This window comes from Pongo pygmaeus, chromosome 20 (assembly GCF_028885625.2).
Source record: "Pongo pygmaeus isolate AG05252 chromosome 20, NHGRI_mPonPyg2-v2.0_pri, whole genome shotgun sequence".
Classification (NCBI taxonomy): domain Eukaryota; kingdom Metazoa; phylum Chordata; class Mammalia; order Primates; family Hominidae; genus Pongo; species Pongo pygmaeus.
Window position 1 is genome coordinate 32,995,093 of NC_072393.2, and position 23,532 is coordinate 33,018,624.

General features: G+C 39.5%; 1 pseudogene; it reads right to left on the minus strand.

Moving 5' to 3' along the window:
- Positions 1 to 455: 455 nt before the first annotated feature.
- On the minus strand, positions 456 to 1,667 carry LOC129021048 (tricarboxylate transport protein, mitochondrial-like; annotated as a pseudogene).
- Between the last annotated feature and the right edge of the window lie 21,865 nt (positions 1,668 to 23,532).

Below are 23,532 nucleotides of genomic sequence, written 5' to 3' on the forward strand. Positions count from 1 at the left end.
AATGCAGTGAAACCAGGATGAGGCCCAGAGGCAGCTGTGGTAGGCCAAGGCAGGGTGGAAGGCACTGGACTGGAACTAGGCAAGGGCTACAGGGCCAAGATCCCAGGCCACACGGGCACCCTGGGAGGCAGAGCACAGTGTCCCATGACACAGAGCATGAAACACAGGCCCAGGGCTCACAGTAAGCACATGGACAAGTGGACACAGATTCACAGGCCAGTTGACATCCAGCCATGGTGGGACCAGAGTGTAGACACGGTGTCACATACAGACCACAGGGAAGACATGACACAATGGGACAGATGGACGTGATGGCCACAATGCACAGACCAGGCCACAGAGCTCGAGGGATATGGGAAGGGGCCTTTTGGCATTTCTGCACTGGAATCATGTGAGACAAGGGTGGCGGGGTGCTCTGGAGGTGCTGAGGTGGTCCCCTCGCGGCCCCTCCGAGCTTACTCTGTCTTCCACACTTTGTTGAGCATCTTCCTCACCTCATCATAGATGATAAACACTATGGCCACATGCAGGCAGACCCGGCCCAGGCGGGCAATAGTGCCCTTGTAGAAGGTCTTGTGCCCTTCCCTCAGGATTTGCAGCCGCAGTCCCATGTGTTCTGCATTTGTGCGCCTCCAGGTCCCGCATCTGGGGCTCGATCTCGTGCAGAGGAGCATTTCCGAAGACACTGGCCGCTCCCACAATGGCTCCGAAGACCCCAGCGACCAGCGGGTTCATGAGTTTGTTGGGGTTGTCCCCTCGGTACCAGCTGCGCAGGGATGTCAGGACAAAGAAACGAGTTGCCTGGTTCCAGCCCTGCTTTAGCACGGGGCCTGGGGGGTCCCCGTAAGTCCCGGTGTTCCCGCACAATCTCCTAACCCTGTGGAAGAATCCCCTGTACTTGGATTTGGAGAGGTCTGACCATGGATTAACTTCACCTTGATGGTCTCCATGGGACATAGGACCACCACGGCCTCGGCCACGCTAGCTCACTGGCCGCACCGCTGCCCGCCTTTCTGTTCACCAGTCCCTGGGCATCCCGCATCTGGTTGCTGAGGAACGCCTCACGCCGCCTTGTGGATGAAGCCGCAGAGCAGGGAGCTGAGGCTGCGGCCCAGGCCCAGGATGCCTTGGCTGCGACTGTGTGCCTGCAGGCCCCATGCCCGGTATCCGGTGGATGCGAGTGCTAGTCCAGCTGCAGCTGCATCTTCACGAACTCGGTGGGGAATGGGATGCAGATTTTTTTTTTCTTTTCCTTCCTTCCTTCCTCTTTCTTTCTTCTTTTTTTTTTTTTTTTTTTGGACAGAATTTTGCTCTTGTCCCCCAGGCTGGAGTGCAGTGGCGCGATCTTGGCTCACTACAACCTGGATTCAAGCGATTCTCCTGCCTCAGCCTCCCGAGTAGCTGGGATTACAGGCATGTGCCACCACTCCCGGCTAATTTTTTTGTATTTTTAGTAGAGACGGCGTTGCCCCATGTTGGTCAGGCTGGTCTCGAACGCCTGACTCAGATGATCCGCCCGTCTCGGCCACCCAAAGTGCTGAGATTATAGGCATGAACCACCGCGCCCGGCCCTGTGATGTAGATTTTGATGCCGCCAGCCAGGCTGCCTGCCGGGATCGCCTGCCCTGGAGCGGGAGCATCAGCCGGGCCTTCCGGGACGCAGGCATGGCATGACCGGCAGGAGGCGGAGTGCCCGGCGTCTCCTGGGATCGGAGCCTCCTGAACTCCACGCTGGGACCTTAATTTGGTTTTAACACAACTAAAGATCTCACATAAAGATAAAAGGGGATGTGTTGGCTTGTAATTTTTGTTAAAAGCAATAGTATATGTTGTATAGGATAGTGTATTGGGATCAACAGGTTTTTGGTTTTTATTTTCAGCTCACTGACATTGAAAGGGATAAACAGTTTTTAGGTTATTAGTGAGCAGTTTTCTCTCAGGCCATAGTGTAGGGGTTTGTGGTCATGTAGATGAGAGATAGGCTGGAATTAAAATTTGTTATGGCAGTAATAAGAGCAACAGAGCTAGACTCTGCCAAAAAAAAAAAAAAAAAAAAAAAAAAAAAAAAACAACTCATAGTAGAAGAAAAAAATCATAGGATTATAGGATTAGAGCAGAAAAAAATAAAACAAAAACTACAAAAGATTAATGAAAATATTTGGCCTTTTTGAAAAGTTAAAAATTGGCAAACCTTCAGCAGACTAAAAAATTTTTTAAAATTCAAATAGAAAAACGAGTTAAAAAAGGAGATATTACAACAGATAACACACAAATTCAAAGATTGGTTTGTGGCTACTATAAGCAACTATATGCCAATACATTGCAAAGTCTAAAAAAAAAAAAAATAGACAAACTCTTAGAGACATACAACCTACCAAGATTAAACAGTAAAGAAATCCAAAACCCAAACAGACCAATAACAATTAATGAGATTGAAGCTTTAATAAAAAACTCTTCCAGGAAAGGACAGCCCAAGACCTGATGGCTTCATAACTGAATTTTACCAAACATTTCAAGAAGTAATACCAATTCCTATTCAAACTATTCTGAAAAATAAGGAGGAGGGAATACTTTCAAACTCATTCTATGAGGCCAGTTTTACCCTGATATCAAAACCAGACAAAGATACATCAAAAAAAGGAAACTGCAGGCCAATATCTCTGATAAATACTGATGCAAAAATCTCAACAAAATACTAGCAAACAGAATTCAACAATACATTAAAAAGATTATTCATCATGACCAAGTGGGGTGTATCCCTGGGATGCAAACATAGTTTAATATACACAAATCAATAAATGTGATATGTCATATCACCAGAATGAGGAAAACAGCATGGTACTAGCATAAAAACAAACACATAGACCAATGAAAAAGGATAGAGAACCCAGCAACAAATCCACACATTTACAGAAAACTCATTTTTGACAAAGATATCAAGAACATACAGTGGGGCAAAGACAGTCCCTTCAATAAATGGTGCTGGGGAAACTGGATATCCATATGCAAAAGAATAAAACTAGATTCCTATCTCCCACCATATACAAAAACAAATCAAAATTAATTAAATATGTGAATATAAGACCTCAAATTATATAAAACTACTATATATGAAAAAGTTGCAAAAAATTTTCAGGACATTGGTATGGGCAAAAATTTCTTGAGTAATACCCCACAAGCATAGGCAACCAAAGCAAAAATAGACAAATGGAATCAGATCAAGATGAAAAGCTTCTGCACAGCTAAGGAAACAATCCACAAAGAGAAGAGACAACCCACAGAATGGGAGAAAATACTTGCAAACCACTCAACTGACAAGTTAATAGTCAGAATATAGAAAGAGCTCAAACAAGTTTATAGAAAAACATCTAATAATCAAAATATTGGCAAAAGATTTGAAGAGGCGTTTCTCTAAAGAAAGCATACAAATGGCAAACAGGCATATAAAAGTTGAACCTCAGAGAAATGCAAATCAGAACTACAGTGAGATATTATCTCACCCCAGTTGAAATGTCTTATATCCAAAAGACAGACATTAACAAATGCTGACGAGGATGTGGAGAAAAGGGAACTTTTGTGCACTGTTGGTGGTAATGTAAGTTAGTACAACCACTATAAAAAAAACATTTTGAAGGTTTCTTAAAAAACTAAAAGTGAGCTACCATAGCTACGATGCAACCCAGCAATCCCAGTACTGGGTATATACCCAAAAGAAAGAAAATCAACTTGTTGCTTCACTGTTTACAATAGCTATGATTTGAAAGCAAACTGTCTACCAAGAGATGAATGGATTAAAAAAAATGTAGCACATATATACAATGGAGTAGTATTCAGCCATAAAAATGAGATTTTGTCTTTTGCAACAAGGTGGATAAAAGTGGAGGGTATGTTAAGTGAAATAAGTCAGACACAGAAAGACAAACTTTGCATGTTCTCACTTACCTGTGGGATCTTAAAATCAAAACGATTGAACCCATGGACGTGGAGAGAAGAAGGTTAGTTTTCTTAACCTCTTTCAGAGGTTAAGAAAGATAGTAGGGGCTGGGGGAAAGGTGGGGACTGTTAATGGGTACAATAAATAGAATAAATATAACCTACTATTTGGTAGCACAAGATGACTATAGTCAATAATTAATTGTACATTTTATTTTATTTTATTTTATTTTATATTTTATTTCATATGTTTTGTTTTATTTTATTGAGGTGGAGTCTTGCTCTTGTCACCCAGGCTGGAGTGCAATGGTGCCATGTTGTCTCACTGCAACCTTTGCCTCCCAGGTTCAAGCAATTCTCCTGCCTCAGCCTCCTGAGTGGCTGGGATTACAGGCACCTGCCACCATACCCAGCTAATTTTTTGTATTTTTAGTAGAGATGGGTTTTCACCACATGCCCAGCCAATTGCACATTTTAAACTAAAAGAGAATAATTAGACTGTAACACAAATAATAAATGCTTAAGTTGGGGAGGGTGTATCCCATTCTCTATGATGGGAGTATTATGTATTTCATGCCTGTATCAAAACATCTCATTTACCCCCATAAATATATACACCTACTGTGTACCCACAAAAATTAAATACATTAAATTTAAAAAATTAAAAAATAAAATAGCATAGAATTAAGTAGGCCCAGAAATATGAGGATTTTAATGAAATGATAATACCTAAGTAATAATCAATCAAGAAGTAAAAACAAAGTCATACTTTACCCCCATTTTTGTTTCTAATCTATATTTTTTCTACTTTAAAGTTGTAGAATTTTCTTTTTTTCATTGCTAATTATATTTTAATGTGACTAGTCTGGGACTATTTTTTCTAAAATTTTCAGTTTTTCTGTATAATTTTTCTCTAACTTTTAGGTTCTTTGTTTATGCCCCTTATATTTTTGAGAAGTGTCTATTCAGATTTTTGCCCATTTTAAAACTGGATTATTTAATTATTTTCTATTGAGTTTTTTGTTTCTTTTGTATTCTGCTTATCAATCGCTTGTCGGATGTGTAGCTTGCAAATATTTTCTCTCTTATCTCTTTTTTCTTTTTGAGACAGAGTCTCTCTCGTCACCCAGCCTAGTGTGCAGTGGCACGATCTCAGCTCACTGCAACCTCTGCCTCCCAGGTTCAAGCGATTCTCCTGCCTCAGCCTCCCGAGTAGCTGGGATTACAGGCGCGTGTCACTGCGCCCAGCTAATTTTGGTATTTTTAGTAGAAACAGGGTTTCTCCACGCTGGCCAGGCTGGTCTTAAACTCCTGACCTCAGGTGATTCACCTGCCTCGGCCTCGCATAGTGCTGGGATTACAGGCATAAGCCACCATGCCCAGCCTTATTTTCTCTCATTTTAGGAATTGTCTCTTCATTTTATCGATTGTTTCCTTTGCTGTGCAGAAGTTTTTTGTATGATGTGATCTCATTTGTACATTTTTACTCTCATTCCCTGTGCTTTTGAAACATTATTTAAAAATCTTTGCTCAGATCAATAACCTGCCGTGTTTTTCTAAGGTTTTTTTGTGGTAATTTTATAGTTTCAGGTATTTGATTTAAGTATTTAATCCATTTTTATTTGATGGTTGTATGGAGTGAGAGATAGGGGTCTAGTCTTATTCTTCTACATATGGATATTCAGTTTTCCTAGCACCATTTACAGAAAAGACCGTCATTTATCCAGTGTATGTTATTGGTGTCTTTGTCAAAAATGAGTTCACTACAAATGTATAAATTTTCTTCTGGATTCACTATTCTGTTCTATTGGTCTACATGTCTGTTTTAATGTCAGTACCATGCTGTTTTGGTTAGTATATTTTTACAGACTATTTTGAAGCCAAGTAGTGTGGTGGTTCCAGTTTTGTTTGGTTTTGCTTTTGCTTAAGATGCCTTTGAATATTCTTTTAAGTGGTTTTATGTAAATATTAGAATTTTGTTTCTACTTCTGTGAAGAATGTCATTGGTATTTTGATGGGATTGCATTAAATCTGTAAATTGATTTGGCAGTATGAACATTTTAACAATATTGATTATTTTATTTCATGCAATATAAAATACCTTTTCATTTTGTTTCATCTTCTTTAATTTCTTTAATTTATATTTTACAGATTCATTATAGAAATCTTTCCCTTCTTTAGTTGTTTATTCCTACTTATTTGTAAGTATTGTAAAGAAAATTTTTTTTCAGAATGATTTCTATTGGGATATAGAAATGCTACTAATTTTTGTATGTTGGTTTTCTATCCTGCATTATTACTTAATTTCAAATCTCTCTTTAAAATATATTTTATAAGAAAGAAAGAAATAAAAGTCATAGAAAAATTTTGCGACTAACACAGTCATTATTCCAAAACTTCAAAACTAAGCCAATATAAGATACATTTGGATGTAAAATTACATGAGTATATATATATATGTATATACAATATGTACATATATAATAACTGAGAAGATTTTATTTCAGAAATACAGAGCATTCCAAGAAGACAATCAGCTTATATAATTTAATATAATAAAATTAAATAAAATAAAACAACAGCATTTATTGAGTAAATTATTGTATACCTTTGTAACATTTATAAATAACTTAAAGCTGGGCACAGTGGCTCATGACTATAATCCCAGCACTTTGGGAGGCCGAGGCAGGTGGATCACCTGAGGTCAGGAGTTAAAGGCCAGTCTGGCCAACATGGTGAAATCCCATCTCTACTACAAATACAAAATTAGACGGGCATGGTGGTGCACACCTCTAATCCAAGCTATTTGAGAGGCTGAGGCAGGAGAAATGCTTGAATCTGGGAGGCAGAGGTTGCATTGAGCCGAAATTGCTTCATTGCACTTGAGCCTGGGCAACAACAGTGAAACTCCATTGAGTATAAATAGATAATAATAATAATTAATGATAATCACATTATTATCATAACTTAGAAAAATACTCTACTAGTGAACATTTCAATTATTAATGATAACAATGCATCAGTATATAAGAATAAAATATAAATGACCAATGAGCACATAGATGCTTAGCATCTCTTTTCATTAGAAAAATGCAAATCAAAACCACAATTAAATGTCAGTTTACACACACTAGGATAGGTATATTCAAGAAAAGAAATAAATGTGGATGAGAATGTGGAGAAATTAGAACCCTCATACAGTGCTGATGGCATGGTAAAATAATACAGCCATTTTGGAAAATATTTTGGCAGGTCCTCCACAGGTTAAGATAGAGTTACCATATAGCTCAGCAATTCTACTCCTGAGTATATACCCAACAGAAATAAAAGCATATACCTACCCAAAAACTTTGTATTATGTTTATAGGAGCATTGTTATAAATAGCCAAAAAGTAGGTATGACCCAAATATCTGTGGGTGAATAACCAAATAAAGAAAATATGGTATTATCTATACAATGGAATATTAGCCATAAAAATAAATACAGTCCTATGATATGTGTTACAACATGGGTAAATAATGAAAACATATGCTAAATGAGAAAAAACAAAGAAAAAATTTCACATTATATTTCTATAAAATGACTAGAATAGACAACTAAAGATAGAAAGTGGATTAGTCGTTACCAGGGAAATTGGGTGGGAGAATAAGAAATGACTGCTTGATGGAGATGGAGTTCTTTTGTGAAAGGGTGATAAAACTATTCTGGAATTTGATAGTGGTGACAGTTGTGTAGCATTGGAAATAGACTGAAAAACACTGAATTTTACACTTTAAATCGGTTAATACATTGAACTCTATGTTATGTAAATTTTAGCTGAATAAAACTATTTAACAAACAAAGAAAAATAGATTATGAAACAAGAGAAAGAATGAGGGAGCCCTACAGGCTCCAGGACAATGTGGGGGGCCTCAGAGGCCTCCTGTGCTTCCTGTTTGCCTCCACTGTTCTGAGGTATCCAGTTAACTCCCAAGGCCTCCTCATCCCAGCCTGGAAAATGACTTTAGCTCCACTTAAAAAAACAAACAAACAAACCAACCAAAGCTCTGACAGGGATGGTCTTGTCCTTGGGCCTCAGAGCAGTGGTCTGATGCTCTGCCACATTCTACAGTAGCCTGAGTGCTCAATCCCACAAACCCCCAGGCCACTTTGTGCTCTGAAAGACCTTCAGAGGATACAGAGCAATTTCCAAGGTCAACTCACTTCTTTAAGCCTTTGAAATTTAGGGGCCACCCAGGTCAATTATGTCAGTTTATAGAGGAAAAAAATGAGGTTTTCACTACTGTATTCCTCTCCATACTGGGTGTAGGGGGATTCTTCCTAATTTTAACTATGCACAGCAATGAATGCAGAAAACAAGTTTTTGTCCTCTGAAGGCTGTCCTGGGGATGGCCACAGCCCATGCAAATCCATGGGAACCTTGAGGTTCCCAAGCCATCGGACTGTTATCTTTTCCCATCCCCGTGTTATGGGTCTTGGGCATGTTACCAGGAGATGGGGTGCCCCTACCTTAGGGCAAAGCTGCCCCGATCCTCTCTTTCCTTTCTTCTTGTCACTCCATCAGTGTTAACTCATCTTCTGATCTTTAACCTGAGAAGTCTGTGTGTGTTTTTTTGTGTGTGTGCGCGCACAAGTGCACACGTGCGTGCGCACATGTGTGTTTATGCCCAAACCTGTACGCGTCTAATGGTGCAGACATGAGATTGCATCATATGATGAGAAAATTGGCAGGAATCCCCAGGATTTCAGGGATTTATTCCCAAAGCAAACCCCATGAGAGAGTTGAGCCCTGGCCTAGGATGTCAGAATGCTCTTTTATTCTCTGGACTCTGCCCACTTTATGTTCTCTGGGTCTCTGCTTCTCTCCAGATCCCAGTTTTCCAATTATCCAGTGAGGTGTTAGATGTCAAAGTGCTTAACCACAACTCAGCATGCACATGGTCCAAGCTGCCTGCCAACTAGGATGGATGTAGCAGGGCTGTAATCAGGGTGTGCCCAGATCTTCCTTACTCAAGCAGAAGTAGATGGGTTCTGCAATGGCCAGCTGGACCTTCTATCCAAGAAGGGTCGTGCACGCAGGATCTTTAAAGGCCCACAGACAATGGGTGCATGTGAGCCCCACCTCCATCCCCCACAGCTTCCCATGGAGCATACCAATTTTTCCCCTGTCCTCTGCATCTGGAAGGTGGTGACATCCTCACTGAACACATAGACTGATGGACCCTTCATGGTGGAGTAGTCCCACGAAGAGAATCTGAGATGGTATTAACTGTACAAGGGACTATGGGTGTGGGCCATGTGAAAGCACTAGAACTTCAGAATTAAATCTTCCCCACTGCAGCCCGTGGGGAAAAGAAAGAGAGATCAGACTGTTACTGTGTCTATGTAGAAAGAAATAGACATAAGAGACTCCATGTTGTTCTGTACTAAGAGAAATTCTTCTGCCTTGAGATGCTGTTAATCTGTAACTCTAGACCCAACCCTGTGCTTGCAGAGACAGGTGCTGTGTTGACTCAAGGTTTAATGGATTTAGGGCTATGCAGGATGTGCTTTGTTAAAAAAGTGCTTGATGAGTTCATGTCCTTTATAGGGACATGGATGAAACTGGAAACCATCATTCTCAGCAAACTATCGCAAGGACAAAAAACCAAACACCGCATGTTCTCACTCATAGGTGGGAATTGAACAATGAGAACACATGGACACAGGAAGGGGAATATCACTCACCGGGGACTGTTGTGGGGTGGGGGGAGGGGGGAGGTATAGCATTAGGAGATACACCTAATGCTAAATGACGAGTTAATGGGTGCAGCACACCAACATGGCACATGTATACATATGTAACAAACCTGCATGTTGTGCACATGTACCCTAAAACTTAAAAGTATAGTAATAAAAAAAAAAAAGTGCTTGAAGGCAGTATGCTTGTTAAAAGTCATCACCATTCTCTAATTTAAGTACCCAGGGACACAATACACTGCGGAAGGCCGCAGGGACCTCTGCCTAGGAAAGCCAGGTATTGTCCAAGATTTCTCCCCATGCGATAGCATTAGATATGGCCTCATGGGAAGGGAAAGACCTGACCATCCCCCAGCCTGATGCCTGTAAAGGGTCTGTGCTGAGGAGGATTAGTAAAAGAGGAAGACCTCTTTGCAGTTGAGATAAGAGGAAGGCATCTATCTCCTGCTCGTCCCTGGGCAATGGAATGTCTTGGTGTAAAACCTGATTGTATGTTCTATTTCCTGAGATAGGAGAAAACCAGCCTTAGGGCTGGAGGTGAGACATGCTAGCAGCAATACTGCTCTTTAATGCATCAAGATGTTTGTGTACATGCACATCAAAGCACAGCACCTTTCCTTAAACACAGAGATCTTTGTTCACATGTTTTCCTGCTGACCCTCTCCCCACTATTACCCTATTATCCTGCCACATCCCCCTCTCTGAGATGGTAGAGATAATAATCAATAAATACTGAGGGAGCTCAGAGACCAGTGCTGGTGCAGGTCCTCCTTATGCTGAGCGCCAGTCCCCTGGGCCCACTTTTCTTTCTCTATACTTTGTCTTTGTCTCTTATTTCTTTTCTCAGTCTCTCATTCCACCTGACGAGAAACACCTACAGGTGCGGAGGGGCAGGCTACCCCTTCAAAGCCTTCCACCACTATGCAGATAGGAAAATGTCTTAGGAAGGAGACATGTATTATCCAAGATTATACAAGGATTCCATGGCAAAGCTAGCACTTTGGTTAGGATTATATTTGCCCACATATAGAAGAAAACCCAATATAATAGTAGTGCAGACCAGAGAGAAAATGCTTTCTTTCTCATAAATAAGAATCTTAGAGCTGGGAATTGCATGTTGACTCTGATCTGTGCATCAAGGCAGTCAAAAATAATCTATCTTTTTGCTAATTGTTTTCTTTTTTTTTAACTTTTAAGTTTAGGGGTACATGTGCAGGATGTGCAGGTTTTGTTACATATGTAAACATGTGTCATGAAGGTTGGTTGTACAGATTATTTTATCACCCAGTCATTAAGCCTACTCTCCACTAGTTATTTTTTTCTGCTTCTCTCCCTCCTCTCACCCTCCAACTCCTGATAGCCCCCAGTGTGTGTTGTTCCCTTCTCTGTGTCTGGGTGTTCTCATCATCTAGCTCCCACTTATAAGTGAGAACATGTGGTACCTGGCTTTCTGTTCCTGTGTTAGTTTACTCAGGAAAATGGTCTCCAGCTCCATCCATCCATGTCCCTACAAAGGACATGATCCTGTTCCTTTTTATGGCTGCATAGTACTCCATGGTGTATGTGTAATACATTTCCTTCATCCAGTCTATTATTGATGAACATGTGGGTTGATTCAATGTCTTTGCTATTGTGAATAGGGCAGCAATAAATGTGTGCATGCATATGTCTTCATAACAGAATGACTTATATTCCTTTGGGTATATACTCAGTACTAAGATTGCTGAGTCAAATGGTATTTTTGTCTTTAGGTCTTTGAAGAATCACAACACAGTCTTCCACAATGGCTGAACTCATTTACACTCCAACCAACAGGGTAAAAATGTTCCTTTTCTCCACAACTTTGCCAGCATCTGCTATTTTTTGACCTTTTAATAATAGCCATTTTATTGATATAAAATGGTATCTCATTGTTTTTTGGATTTGCATTTCTCTGATGATCAGTGATGTTGAACTTTTTTTCATATGCTTGTTGGCTGCATATATGTCTTCTTTTGAGAAGTGTCTCTTCATGTGCTTTGCCCACGTTTTAATAAGGTTGTTTGTTTTTTCTTGTAAATTTAAGTTCCATATAGATGCTAGAAATTAGATCTTTGTCAGATGCATAGTTTGCAAAATTTTTCTCCCATTCCATACGTTGTCTGTTTATGCTGTTGACAGTTTATTTTGCTGTGCAGAACCTCTTTAGTTTAATTAGATCCCATTTGTCAATGTTTCCTTTGCTCCAATTGCTTTCGGCATCTTCATCATAAAATATTTGCCTGTGCCTGTGTCCTGAATGGTATTTCCTAGGTTGTCTTCCAAAGTTTTTATAATTTTGGGTTTTACATTTAACTTGTTAAACTATCTTGAGTTAATTTTTGTATATGGTGTTAGGAAGGAGTTCAGTTTCTTTCTTTCTTTTTTTTTTTAATTTTAGTTTAAGTTCCGGGATACAAGTGCAAAACATATAGGTTTGTTACAAAGGTATACATGTGCCATGGTGGTTTGCTGCACCTATCAACTCGTCATCCAGGCTTCAAGCACCACATGCATTAGCTATTTGTCCTAATGCTCTCCCTCCCCTCACCCCCCACTGTCTGACTAGCCCCAGTGTGTGTTGTTTCCCTCCCAGTGTCCATGTGTTCTTATTGTTCAACTCACACTTATGAGTGAGAACATGCCATGTTTGGTTTTCTGTCCTTGTGTTAGTTTCCTGAGAATGATGGAAGAAGGGGTTCAGTTTCAATTTTCTGCATATGGCTAGCCAGTTATTCCAGCATCATTTACTGAATAGGGAGCCCTTTTTCCATTGGTTGTTTTTGTCAGGTTTGTCAAAGGTCAGATAGTTGTAGGTGCGCAGTCTTATTTCTGGGTTCTCTATTCTGTTTCATTGGTCTACATGTCTGTTCTTGTACCAGCACCATACTGTTTTGGTTACTGTAGCCCCGTAGCATAGTTTGAAGTTGGGTAGCATGATGTCTCCAGCTTTGTTCTTTTTTGCTTAGGATTGTCTTGACTATTAAGGCTCTTTTTTGGTTTCATATAAATTTTAAAATAAATTTTTCTAGCTTTGTGAAAAATGTCAGTGGTAGTTTAATGGGAATAGTATTAAATCTGTAAGTTTCTTTGGGGAGCATGGCTATTTTAACAATATTAATTTTTCCTATCCATAAGCATGAAATGTTTTTCTATTTGTTTATGTCATCCCTGATTTCTTTGAGCAGTAGTTCACAGTTCTCCTTGTACAGACTTTTCACTTCCCTTGTTAGATGCATTCCTAGGTATTTTGTTCTTTTTGTGGCAATTGTGAATTGGAGTTCATTCATGATTTTCCTCTTGGATTGACCATTGTTGGTGTATAAGAATGCTAGTGATTTTTCTTTGGGAGGCCGAGGCGGGCGGATCACGAAGTCAGGAGATTGAGACCATCCTGGCTAACATGGTGAAACCCCGTCTCTACTAAAATTACAAAAAATTAGCCGGGCATGGTGGTGGGCACCTGTAGTCCCAGCTAGTTGGGAGGCTGAGGCAGAAGAATGGTGTGGACCCGGGAGGTGGAGCTTGCGGTGAGCCGAGATCGTGCCACTGCACTCCAGCTTGGGCAACAGAGCGAGACTCCTTTTCAAAAAAAAAGAATGCTAATGATTTTTGCACATTGATTTTGTATCTTGAGACTATGCTAAAGATGTCTATCAGCTTAAGAAGCTTTGGGGGTGAGACAATGGAGTTTTCTAGATATAAGATCATGTCATCTGCCATCAAGTATAGTTTAACTTCCTCTGTTTTGATTTGAATGCCTTTTATTTGTTTCTCTTGCCTGATTGCTCTGGCCAGTAACTTCCAATACTATCTTAAATAGGAGTGGTGAGAGAGGGCATCCTTGACCTGTGCTGGTTTTAAAGGGAAATGCTTTCAGCCTTTGCTCTTTCAGTATGATGTTGGTTGTGGGTTTGGCATATATGGCTTTTACTATTTTGAGGTATGTTTTCTCAATATCTCATTTATTGAGAGTTTTAAACATGAATGGATGTTGAATTTTATTGAAAGCTTTTTCTGCATCTATTGAGATAATCATGTGGTTTTTGTCTTTAGTTCTGTTTATGTGATGAATCGCATATTGATTTGTGTAGGTTGAAACAACCTTGCATCCCACAAATACAGCCTACTTGATTGTGGTGGATAAGATTTTTGATGCTGCTGGATTTGGATTACCAGTATTTTGTTGAGAATTTTTGCATCAATGTTCATCAAGAATATTGGCCTGAAGTTTCTTCTTGTGTCTGCCATGTTTTGGTACCAGTATAATGCTGGTCTCATAGAAAGAGTTAGGGAGAATACCTTTTGTTTCAATTTTTTGAAACAGTTTTAGTAGAAATTGTACCAGTTCTTCTTTGTATATCTGGGAGCATTCAGCTGTTAATCTTTCTGGTCCTGTGCTTTTTATGGTTGGCATGCTATTTATTGCTGCCTCAATTTCAGAGCATGTTATTTGTCTTTTGAGGGATTCAATTTCTTCCTGGTTTGTCTTGGGAGGATGTATGTGTTCAGAAATTTATCCATTTCTACTAAGTTTTTTAGCTTATGTGCATAGAGTTGTTTACAATATTCTCTAATGGTTATTTTTATTTCTGTGGAGTCAGTGGTAACTTATTATTTCTGATTGTGTTTATTTGAATTTTTGATTTTTTCTTTCTTATCATCTATCTAGTGGTCTATCTATACGATTTTTTTTAAAATCTCCTGAATTTATTGATCTTTTGAATGGTTTCTCATGTCTCTATTTCCTTTAGTTCAGGTCTGGTTTTTTTCTTGGCTATTTCTTGTCTTCTGCTAGCTCTCTGGTTTCTTTGCTCTTGTTTCTGTAATTATTTTAGTTGTGATGTTAAGTTGTTAACTTGAGATCTTTCTAGCTTTTTAATGTGGGCAGTTAGTGCTATAAATTTTCCTCTTAACCCTCCTTTAGCTGTGTCCCAGAGATTCTGGTATGTTTTGTCCTTTTTCGCATTGGTTTCAAAGAACTTCTTGATATTGGCCTTAATTTCATTATTTATCCAAAAGTCATTCAGGATCAGGTTATTCAATTTCCATGTAATTTTATGGTTTTCAGTAAATTTCTTCATCTTAAGTTCTAATTTGATTGTGCTGTGGTCTGAGACACTGTTTTTTATTATTTTAGTTCTTTCTATTTGCTGAGGAGTGTTTTACTTCTGACTATGTGACCAATTTTAGAGAAAGTGCCATGTGGTGATGAGAAGAATGTATATTCTGCTATTTTGGGGTAAACAGTTCTGTAAATATCTATCACATTTATTTGATCTAGAGCCAAGTTCAGGTCCTGAATATCTTTGTGAATTTTCTATCTCAATGAACTGTCTAATATTGTCAGTGGGGTGTTAAAGTCTCCCACTATTATTGTGTGGCGGTTTAAGTCTCTTTGAAGGTCTCTATGAGCTTGTTATATAAATCTGGGTACTCTTGGGTTGGGTGCATATATATTTAGGATAGTTAGTTCTTCTTATTGAATTGAACCCTTTGCCATTATGTAATGCCTCTCTTTGTTTTTGTTTTGTTTCATTTTAATCTGTGTTTGTTTAAAGTATGTTTTGTTGCCAACTAGGGTTGCAACCCCTTCTTGTTTCTGTTTTCAATTTGATTGGTAAAATTTCCTCCATCCCTTTATTTTTAACCTATATGTGTCATTGCATTTCAGAGGAGTGTTTTGAAGACAGCATACCAATGAGTCTTGGCTCTTTATTCACTTTATTTGTAGATTTGATCCTGTCATCTTGATGCTAGCTGTTTATTTTGTAGACTTGTTTAAGTGGTTGACATAGTGTCAGTGGTCTGTGTACTTCAGGGTGCTTTTGCAGTGGCTGGAAATAATTTTTTCTTTCCAAATTAGTGCTTCTTTCAAGATCTCTTGAAAGGCAGGTCTGGGGGCAATGAATTACCTCAGCATTTGCTTGTCTAAAAGGAATGTTATTTCTCCCTAGCTTAGGCTTAGTTTAGCCAGATACAAAATTCTGGGTTAAAATCAATTAGGAAAAGGGGAAGTTTTGCAGATGACATGATTGTATATCTAGAAAACCCCATCATCTCCTCAAGCTGATAAGCCCAAATCTCCTCAATCAAAATCAAGCCCAAAGTCTCCTCAAGCTGATAAGCAACTTCAGCAAAGTCTCAGGATACAAAATCAATGTACAAAAATCACAAGCATTCTTATACACCAATAACAGACAAACAGAGAGCCAAATCATAAGTGAACTCCCATTCACAATTGCTTCAAAGAGAATAAAATACCTAGGAATCCAACTTACAAGGGATGTGAAGGACCTCTTCAAGGAGAACTACAAACCACTGCTCAAGGAAATAAAAGAGGATACAAACAAATGGAAGAACATTCCATACTCATGGGTAGGAAGAATCAATATCATGAGAATGGCCATACTGCCCAAGGTAATTTATAGATTCAATGTCATCCCCATCAAGCTACCAATGACTTTCTTCACAGAATTGGAAAAAACTACCTTAAAGTTCATTTGGAACCAAAAAAGAGCCCTCATCACCAAGTCAATCCTAAGCCAAAAGAACAAAGCTGGAGGTATCACACTACCTGACTTCAAACTACACTACAAGGCTACAGTAACCAAAACAGCATGGTACTGGTACCAAAACAGAGATATAGACCAATGGAACAGAACAGAGCCCTCAGAAATAATGCCACATATCTACAACTATCTGATCTTTGACAAACCTGACAAAAACAAGAAATGGGGAAAGGATTCCCTATTTAATAAATGGTGCTGGGAAAACTGGCTAGCCATATGTAGAAAGCTGAAACTGGATCCCTTCCTTCCACCTTATACAAAAATTAATTCAAGATGGATTAAAGACTTAAATGTTAGACCTAAAATCATAAAAACCATAGAAGAAAACCTAGGCAATACCATTCAGGACATAGGCATGGGCAAGGACTTCATGACTAAAACACCAAAAGCAATGGCAACAAAAGCCAAAATCGACAAATAGGATCTAATTAAACTAAAGAGCTTCTGCACAGCAAAAGAAACTACCATGAGAGTGAACAGGCAACCTACAGAATGGGAGAAAATTTTTGTAACCTCCTCATCTGACAAAGGGCTAATATCTAGAATCTACAATGAACTCCAACAAATTTACAAGAAAAAAACAAAAACCCCATCAAAAAGTGGGCGAAGGATATGAACAGACACTTCTCAAAAGAAGATTTTTATGCAGCCAAAACACACATGAAAAAATGCTTATCATCACTGGCTATCAGAGAAATGCAAATCAAAACCACAATGAGATACCATCTCACACCAGTTAGAATGGCAATCATTAAAAAGTCAGGAAACAACAGGTGCTGGAGAGGATGTGGAGAAATAGGAACACTTTTACACTGTTGGTCGGACTGTAAACTAGTTCAACCATTGTGGAAGTCAATGTGGCGATTCCTCAGGGATCTAGAACTAGAAATATCATTTGACCCAGCCATCCCATTACTGGGTATATACCCAAAGGATTATAAATCATGCTGCTATAAAGACACATGCACACGTATGTTTATAGCGGCACTATTCACAATAGCAAAGACTTGGAACCAACCTAAATGTCCAACAGTGATAGACTGGATTAAGAAAATGTGGCACATATACACCATGGAATACTATGCAGCCATAAAAAAATGATGAGTTCATGTCCTTTGTAGGGACATGGATGAAACTGGAAACCATCATTCTCAGCAAACTATTGCAAGGACAAAAAACCAAACACCGCATGTTCTCACTCATATGTGGGAATTGAACAATGAGAAAACATGGACACAGGAAGGGGAACATCACACACCGGGGCCTGTTGTGGGGTGGGGGGAGGGGGGGAGGGATAGCATTAGGAGATATACCCAACGCTAAATGACGAGTTAATGGGTGCAGCACACCAACATGGCACATGTATACATATGTAACAAACAAAACTGCACATTGTGCACGTGTACCCTAAAAGTATAATAGTAATAAAATGTTTTTTAAAAAAAGAATGTTAAATATTGGCCCTCAATCTTTTTTAGCTTGTAGAGTTTTCAGTGAGAGGTCTGCTGTTAGTCTGATGGGCTTCACTTTGTAGGTCACCTGGCCTTTCTGTCTTGCTGCCCTTAATATTTTTTTTCGTTTTAACTTTGGGGAATCTGATAATTATATGTTTTGAGCATGATCTTTTCATGCAGTAGCCTACTGGGGTTCTCTGCATTTTCTGAATTTTAATGTTGACCTGTATAGCAAGGTTGGGGATGTTCTCATGGATGATATCCTGAAATATTTTTTAAAAATTGATTCTATTCTTCCCAGCTCTTTCAGGTACACCAAACAGTTATAAATTTGGTCTCTTTAGATAATCCCGTATTGCTCACAGGTTTTGTTCATTCCTTTTGATTCTTTTTTTTCTATTCTTGTCTGCCTGTCTTATTTCAGAAAGACAGTCTTCAAGAGCTGAGATTCTTCAGTGTACTTGGTCTATTCTGATATTAATATTTGTGATTGCATTATGAAATTCTCGTATTGTGTTTTTCAGCTCTGTCGGGTTGCTTAGATTCGTCTCTATCCAGGCTAATTTGTTTGTCAGCTCTTGCAGTGTTATATTGTAATTTTGAGCTTTCTTGCATTGAGTTAGAACATGCTCCTTTAGCTCAGTGAAGTTCATTTTTATCCACATTCTGGGGTCTACTTCTGTTATTCCAGCCATCTCGGCCTCAGCCCTATTCTAAACCCTTGTTGGAGAAGTAATGTCATTTGGAGGAGTGAGGGCACTGTAGCTTTTTGATTTTTTAGTATTCTTGTGCTGATCCTTTCTCATTGTTGTGTGCTTATCTACCTTTAATCTTTGAGGTTGCTGACCTTTGAATGGGATTTTTGTTTGTTTTCCTTTCAACTGTTTGGCCATGTTGTGTAGGGCTGTTGCAGTTCTTTGGGCATCTGCCCCAGTCTGTAGTCATCTAGGATTTTTCAGTATCTGAAGGTATCATTAGTGAAGGCTGTGAAACAACAAATCAGCCCACCCCTTTCTCTGGGAGGTCTATCTCAGGGGAGGTGCAGACCTGTTGCTGGCTTGAACGCACTGTAGGAGGTGACTGGAGACCCCATTTGGGAGGTCTCACCCAGCCAGAGGGAACAGGATTGGGGACCCACCTAAAGAAGCAGTCTAGCCCCACTTTCATAAAGCAGCCATGCTGTGCTGGGGTACCGCTTCTGCCCCTCATCAGGTTGGGCTCTCTAAAGCCTGGAGGCTGAAAAAGCTAAGTTGCTGAAACAGCAAAGTTGATGGCCCACCGCTATCTCTAGGAACTCTGTCCCAGAAAGTTTTCAAACTTCTGTTGGCCAGAGAACATCAGTGGAAGTGGCTGGAGGCCCTGGTTGGGAAGTCCTACTCAAAGATGAGGGGCATATCAGGGTCCTACCTAAAGAAGCAGTCTGATCACATCATGGTAGAGCCACTGTGCTGTGCTGGGGGATTGCTTCTGCCCCTGGATGGTTTGGGCTCTCCTAAGCCCACAGGCTGGAATGGCTGAGTTGTCCAAACAGCAAATGTGGTGGCCCACTTCTCCCACTGGACACTGCATCCAGGGAGAAATCAAAACTCTGTCTGCCAGAGAATATGGAAGGGGCTGGCTGGAGGTGCCAGTAGGAGGCCCCACACTGAGATAAAAAATGTGTCAGGGTCCCACTTAAAGAAGCAGTCTGGCCACATTTTGGTAGAGCACTGTGCTGTGCCAGGGCTTCCCTTCATCTGCCATCAATTTTGCTTGGACTCTCCTAAACCCACAGGCTGGAAAGGCTGAGTCATCCAAACAGCAAGTATGGCAGTCTGCCTCTGTCTCCAGAACTTTGTCTCATCCCAGGTAGGTACAACACTGTTACTGGGGGCTGGCTGGAATTCCAAGCCAGTGGGTTCTTATCCTGTGAGGCATCATGGATGTGGGGCCCACAGACTGATGTTGCTCATCCCTGTGGTTTAAGCCTCCTTTCTGGGATTTTTATGGTGGTCTCACCTCCTGTTTTGTCTGAGTTGCAGTCACCTTTGCTGGAGATCCTGGAGCCGGAGTGTGTAAAGCTTCTGAGATTCTATTTGTCTGAGCAGTTTCTCTGGCAAGACCATGCAGCTCTGTGTGTCAGACCAAAGGCCCTGGTGAAATGGGTTCATGAGAAGATCTCCTGACCTGAGGGATAAAAAGGTCCATTGGAGAAGTGTGGTTTCATAGGGTCACACATTTACCCACCACTTCCCTGGACAGGTTAGGTTCCCTTTGCTCTGTGTCACTTCTGGGTGGGCAGTTGCCATGCCCTGCTCTTCTGCATTCTGCATGGGTTGAGTTGTTTCCTTCATTATTCCCAGTGCAAATACCTGGGTGTTTCAGCTGAAGGTGTTGTATTTACTCTCCTCCTTTATTTCCTTTCCATGAGAGCCACACACCATATTACTTCTAGTCAGCCATCTTGGCACCCTTCTCTGCTGCAATATTTCAGTAGATGGTTTTTATCCTGTAGGCTGTCTCATGGGCCAAGATGGCTGTAGGACCGTCAGCCTGCACCAGCAACCATGTGCATTTCAAAGAGCAAGAAGGAGGAAAGATGCAAGGTCAAAGTGGCTCACACAGCTGTGTCAGCTCCATCTGAAGAGTCTCCCCAAAGTCCCGTCAATACTTCTGGTTACACCCAATTGTCTTGAATGTTTTCTAGTCATTATTAGCTTCAACAGGGGTCAGGAACTATAACCTTTGTGTATGGTAAGTTGCTGTTTGAATAAAACTGAATCTCTGTTTTTAAGAAAGAAAGAAAAATAAAAACTATGGCAATAACCAGTGCTCTTTTTCTGCACTAAATTCAAAGATAACAAGGAGAAAATGGAGTTTGTCTCGGGTGAAGTGGCACTTATTTTCCAAGCAAAGCCTCTTTTGGTGTTTATTTATTTTCAGATCAGATGGGAAAAAGTCTTGGTTCTGACAAGCACTCTTTTTATGACCAAAGGTTAGTTAAGCTTAACTTAACTCTCTTCTTGACTTAATCAGCCTTGGCTTGTTGCCCTGCTCCTGGTCTGAGAAGCTTATTTTCAGAAATCCTGCTAAGATCGCTTAGTAAAAATCCACATATTTTTTACATCTACTGAAATCCTCATTCCCCTTCCCTGATATTTAAGTCCTTAGCCTGCCTGTAGCCAGAATTCTGTTACAAAAAAAATTCCTCCTCCTTTGGTATTTTATCAAATTTATTTCAGTAATTTTTTATCCACTGATTTATTTGCTTATTGATTATAAATCCTGAGTTGTCTGTGTTCAGAGTTATGATCAATTTGTGAACCGTATTACAGTGGCCATAACATCTACTGCAATAGTGTTAAAGTGTTTCTTCTGAATTTTTAACAAATGTCACAGTTTTTTTGATTTGACAGTTTCCCAACGGGATGTTTGAGTATAAAACCAGTTTTCAGTTCCCTCCCAAAAATGATGTCAACCACTGTGTAGTTGTATCTGCCTGACCCTTGTGTGTCTAAAAAAGTATGTTCTTATTTAAAGGGGTGAGGGTGGAAGATTATAGAGCTAACATTTTTCTAAAATGCTGAGTCATAATTGAAACCATACAAATAAAAAAGGTAGAATGCTTGGATTCCAACATTTTTAACCCTGAGGATACTTCGATGTCCATGATCCATATTACTGTGAAGATAATGCAAAAAAAGAAAACTGATGATTAAAATTGAACATGGTACAACGTATCATTGACTAAAAACTAACATGAGAGAAAAATATTCTCAAAAACATTTGGGTATCCACAATTTGACCCAGGGAAGTTGACTGGGTAGATATAATGGTCCATATAGAAAATGTATAGAAGCAGAATCTGTAAATTATGATGTGAAAAAGTCAGATAATTTTTATTTAAATATAGTGATCATGATAACAATAATTCAGTTGAATTAAAAATTAGAACAGATTAACTTGAATTTGTTGTTTTATAAAATATAAATAATGGAGTTAAAATGTCATATATGAGTTTGCTCCGGAAAAAACATTCTCAAATAAATAAAATCTGATTTTATTTGATTATTTGACTGTTTTTATCTGTTTATTAAACCCATAATAAAACTATTTTGTGTGGTTCAAATTCTCTAACATAACATACTATGGTCAAAATGAAAGGGTAAAAGTTGCAAGACCAACTTAACATTTGTCATCTTAAATGTACTATAAGGATGCCTTTTAAATTAATTCAGTGGTTAGGTTTTTAAGTGCATAGTTTAGGTTATACTGAAGTGTCAAATACCATCCCCGTAATTTGCAGTAGATTAACAGCATACTTTAGCACACATAACAGTGTTGTTGGGTGACCAAGTTGAAAAAACACCTCCTTTCAAGTGGTAATTCAGGAACTCAGAGTTTTTTCATTATTTGCCTTCACCATCCATGAGTCTTGGTTGCCCTTTGTGTTCAGTCCCCTTAAAATAAAGTACTTTAAGAAATTCATGTGGGAAGATTTAATGGACTCAACTCAATGTGGCTCACATCTGTCTCACTCCATCAGCATTATCAATAACTGGTCACATTTCCACATCTAATGCAAAGGAGGTTAAGAAATGTAATTCATCTGTGCCTAACAAAAGGGAGAATAGATTTTTATGAACGACAAGAGTTTTCTGTTACAGTATGTCAGTCATATGGATTTACTGTGTTTCTCAAATATTTATTGAACATCTATTATAGCCAAGTACTGTGATAAGGGCTGAAGGGAGGACAGAGAGCTGAGACAGCACAGTCCTAGTCTGAGAGAAACTCACAGTCTAAGAAAATAAGAAAATACATGGTATGAAGTGCCTGCTGTCATAAGAAAGAAAAGAATAATGTGAAAAGGCTCTGAAAGTTTAGTTAATTATTCTACTTTGGGAAACTTCCTGAAGATGATAGCAAGTAAGATCCACTCTCAGAGATAAGTAAGACTTAGTTGATAGAGAAAGATGAATGCAGAAATAGTTGAGCAATGGCAGGGTGATAGGATGACAGAGGTGGCTACCATAACATGGGACAGAAAGCTTTATTTTTCTTAACTTGGCAGTAGGGTGGGGTAGGGTTGGAATTATCCCAAAGTCAATCCTTACTCAAAGTGAATCTTTTCACTTATCTCACTCATGTTGGAACAGTTCTACAAGCTCTTGTGAGACTGTATTGTACACTGTGGGGGTGAAGAACAGAGTGTGGGTGACTCCTACCTGCATAGAATTTAATATCCCATTTGTCTCAATATAGCCAGTGCCAAGAGTCATTTACATAGAAGTTTCAAATGCTTGAGAGAGACTGGCCTCTGAACTAAAAGGAGATCTCTGTCTGGACACAGGTGGAACTGTAAAATGTTCACTCTTTATCCCCAGTTCATTTTCATAGAATTCTTCATACCTGTTTCTATGAGGAATGAACTGGATGTGTTTGAAGACAAGCTGAAGAGCTACGTTACCTCTGTGAACAAAGTGGGGATGCTGGCTCCATTAACCCTGCAGGTTAAAAAGCTGATCAACATCACCACAGGTGACATTATTTTACCTCTACTGTGTGGAATCATGAGAGTGGGACCTGTACCTGGTGGCAGGTGCACACCTGTAGTCAGTATTGCTGCTAGTCTTGGTGCAACTTGGCTGAGGTTACTTTCCTGATAGATAAATGTGTTCCAGCTCATTTATGCTTCTCTGGATTCCCTAGGAATACAAAGAGGTCAGGACCCAGGCCATATTTTGTAAACATGTTTAAGGCTAAATTAAAATTTGAACATGCTCTAAGAATTTTTTTTCAATAGCCTGTTTATTTTTAATGCCTATTGGAGTAA